This window comes from Symphalangus syndactylus, chromosome 1, assembly GCF_028878055.3.
Source record: "Symphalangus syndactylus isolate Jambi chromosome 1, NHGRI_mSymSyn1-v2.1_pri, whole genome shotgun sequence".
Classification (NCBI taxonomy): domain Eukaryota; kingdom Metazoa; phylum Chordata; class Mammalia; order Primates; family Hylobatidae; genus Symphalangus; species Symphalangus syndactylus.
Window position 1 is genome coordinate 12,676,611 of NC_072423.2, and position 4,152 is coordinate 12,680,762.

The following is a 4,152-nucleotide window of genomic DNA, read 5'->3' on the forward strand; positions in this document are numbered from 1 at the left end:
GAGGCAGGAAAGGGGAAACACAGGAATTAAAAACAGAGGAGGCAAATAGGAAGGCTGGAGTGGACGTATTAACTGAAAGGTTCTTGTATTGGTTCGAACCCTGAGAGCATGCCAACAGACAACATGAGGCGGTGTGGAGCAACATGCTGTTTTAATGAGCACCTGAGTGCAGGCGGGCTGAGGCCTAAAATGGCATCAGCCCCAAGTGAGGATGGGACAGGGTGTTATAGTCCTCTGTAAACAGGAAGTGTCCCTGTCTGACATGACTGCTGCATAGTATCTGGACAGCCTCTTTCTCCATCTTCAGGGATACGTGTCTTCTGGCCAGGGTAGGTGTCTTCCGGCCAGGGTAGGTGTCTTCCTGCTGGCTCTCTTCCTGCTTCTATCTTGCTGACGCACGCTGCTGACACAAGTGGCCTTGCACCTTGGGACTGGGCCTGAGAAGGGAGGAATCATTCATCCCTTCAAGCTTTCAGGCCCCAGGGAGAATCTTTCATTAATGTAAGATAAAGTCCATTTCAAAACGAAATGAATCATGAGAGACAAATAAGGACACTTCATAATGAGGAAAGGATCAATTCACCAGGAAGACATAGCAATCATAAATGTATATGTGCTCCATAACAGAGCTTCAAAATCTGTGAGGCAAAAATGACAGAATTGAAGAAAGAGGTAGACACTACCACCATCATGATTTGAGGTTTTAGCATTAGGAGATATACCTAACGTAAATGACGAGTTAATGAGTGCAGCACACCAACACGGCACATGTATACATATGTAACAAACATGCACGTTGTGCACATGTACCCTAGAACTTAAAGTATAATAAAAAAAGTCTATATATAAAAATATTCGTCTCTCAAACATTGATGGAGTAACTGGACAAAAGTCCAGCAGAGATGCAGCAGATCTCAACAGCATGGTCAGCACCTTGGCTTAGGTAACGTTTGTATCCATTGTGAAAGTGACGAGGATGGGTTCTGGCCCCCATGGTACAGCCACAGCCTGGGCTGTGTTCTAAAATCACTGCTCCAGGACCTTGCATGGGCTGCTTTCCCACTGGGTGCCTTGATTTTTCCATCTGTAAAGTGATAATGGTGCTGACATCACCTGTTTTTTAAAAATACTGTATGAGATGATGCATAAAAAGCAAGTCAGCATAACAGCTGACCCTTATTAAATGTTCAATATATGTTGCTTATTGCTGTAGAATCAGTTAGAATCACCATTCTAGTAGAATGGTAGAATCAGTAGAATCACCATTTGGCTGCCTGGAAGAATCTTAGGGGATTTTTAAAGTATTTAATCAGAACCCAGACATCAATCTGCTGTGGAAACACAGTCTTGCCCAAGCCTCACTCAAAGTTCCCAAACTTTTTCGTATTTCCTGCCATTTCAGTTTCCCTCCCAGTCCCAGGATAAGCTCATGATCCTTCCAGTATTTCAAAGCAGCCCTAGTGACATAGGAGTTAAAAAGAAATGATTTAGGCAGATAGTGAGGGTAGAAGTGTCCTTGGTAAGGTTTTCTTTTTAATGAAAAGCAGCCCCCAAATCATTTCTTTTCTACCAAAGAGCAGCCTCTAAAATCTAGCTGCAGACATAGATAAGTAAGCTGGAAGCTTGCACGGGTGAATGCTGGCAGCTATGCCAATAGGAAAAGTCTACCTGGGGGGCAGGTATGTTCAACACGGAGGCTCCATCTTCCCTTTTCTTTGTCAACCATGTGTACAATAAGGAACAGACAACATGGTGCCAGCCAGATAGAGAACACATCTGCATAATAAAAATTAAGGTGGGGTGGCCAGCTTCTTTGCACTCTATGTAAATAGCACACCTGGTCCAACCAATTTTTGGGCCCTATGTAAATCAGACATCGCCTCTTCAAGACAGTCTATCAGTCTATAAAACCCCCGTGCACTTTGCCTCGGACCAGAAGTCCCACTTGGGAGCCCCTGTCTCTCTGCAAGAGAGAGAGCTCTTCTCTTTTCTCTTTCTTTCACCTATAAAACCTCTGCTCTTTAAACTCACTTCTTGCGTGTCCACATCCTTGATTCCCTTGGTGTGAGACAACGAACTTCTGGTATTTACCCCAGACAATGATGCTGCTTCACTAGGTGCCCGAGGCCAAACCTCAAAAATTCCAGATTACCTACATTTACTGTCCCACACAGGAAGGCATGCATTTTTCCCCTTTCCCACCCCACCCAGGTTCTCATGGGCCTGAAAGGCGCCCTAAACTACAGCCCCCTTTGAGACCCTTGGAGAGTTTTCCAATGCATTTGGCAACGGTGAGATGGCAGCTGCTCACTGTACCACCTGGGATACCAGTCAAACCTGCATTTTGCACCTTTTGTGTTATTGGAACTTTAAAAATAAATACCTCTGTATGATTAATGCCTCTGTATGGTTATGGATATTGTTCTAGAATATATAAATTATAATTAAATGTAGTTAAGGGTCTTGCTTTTGAAAAGAAACTGAGATGAATCTTTGGTGAATAGAGGAATCCTCCTGTGTTGCAAATCTTTTCTCCCTAACTGGCACATTTGTATTTTCTCCCTAATTGGCACGTTTGTATTTGTTTAGAGAAGAACAGTGAATAAAAGAGGTAAATAAAGGAAAGTAAATTGCCCTTTTCAAGTCTGCCAGCTGTCAACACTCCAGAATAGCATTTTCTTCTTCTTCTTCTAAGAATCAAGGCTCATAGGTATGTGCTAAAGAGTAATGAGGCAAGTTAAGAAGGTCTTCCGAAATACTGCTGGTGAAATTTAGCCCATTGTTACCAAAGACTTACAAAAACTTAAAGTCATTTCCCTTCATTAAAAAACATGAGCAGTGAAACCTACTACATTGGCTTTCTGGAAACCAAAGAAAAGGACCTTGCTAAATTACTGTAAGACAAACAATACCTTGTAGACTGACCTTATTAAGTCAGATGGCAGCTTTAGGGGTGAGCCTGGAACCTTTCTTTAAGTGGTGGTGGGCAGAGTGATAATGTGGGGAAATGGAAAGGTCCTAGCCCCCCAAAACCTCCCTACCCACTGGCTTGTGCCATCTAGATCACATTCTAAGCTCCCGTACTTTGTTTGAAGATCTGAATTTCCCAAATGCATACACTATGGGCTTCTTAAATGGAACTCTCAATAAACTGCGACAGAAAGATGGTTAATGAGTAAGGTGGAACTTATGAAAGAGAAAGAGGCATAATTACAGTTTGAAGACAGGTTTACAAATTAAAGCAGATAGGTTGTAGTGGAAATAAAATAGAAATTTTCAACATTTTAATTAAATTGTTTAAGTTAAATTACTTCATTTCCATTTTAATTAACTTTAATTAACATAATGTGACATTATGAGCTTTAAAAAAATGTTTTTCCCTGATTTCCTTGGGAAATGTGGTCTAAGGAGAATGACGGCACTGCCTCTCTGGGTCCTGTGTGCTCCCACTGCCTGAGTCAGGATTCTCTCCAGCATCATTCTCACCCCTCCAGACAGTGCTCTTGGAGGGAATGCATCCCACATATCAGGCCTCTCAATGATATCACGACAAAGGAACTGGCATAAAGAAACTTCTGATGGTCTCATTGCAGTAATGAGCTTAAAAAGAAAATGACAACCTTAGTTCAGGTAAGGTCAGTATTTGCAGACCTGTGAATTTGTAAGGATGCTCGGGAAAGAAAAGCTAATCTCAAATGTGCCAAAAAGGAATGTGAATGTATTGGGGCATGCCTAATTTTTATTGGTGTTAATAAGTAGAGGAATGTTGGTGCACACATGTGTGGGGTTTATTCTTTTAAGTTCATGTCTATTATGAAGCACAGATATGCTCTTGTTTCCTCTGTGTAAGATGAGACCAGGGAGTAGAAGGGATTGAGTTGCCCAGTGAAAGGAGGATCTGTGTGTAGAACAGGAAAGGCTGCTGGGCACGTGGAGTGGAGAAGAGGGGACAGGTGGGGAAGAGCTGGGGAGAGAAGGGAAGAGGTGGGGGCAGGTCCGGGAGAGGAGAGGAGAAGTGGGGGGAGGTGGGAGGAGGAGTGGAGAGGAGCGGGAGGAGGGAGAGGAGCGGGAGGAGGGAGAGGAGGGGAGAGGTCAGGGAGAGGAAGGGAGAGGAAGGGAGAGGTGGGGAGAGAAGGGAAGAGGTGGGGGACA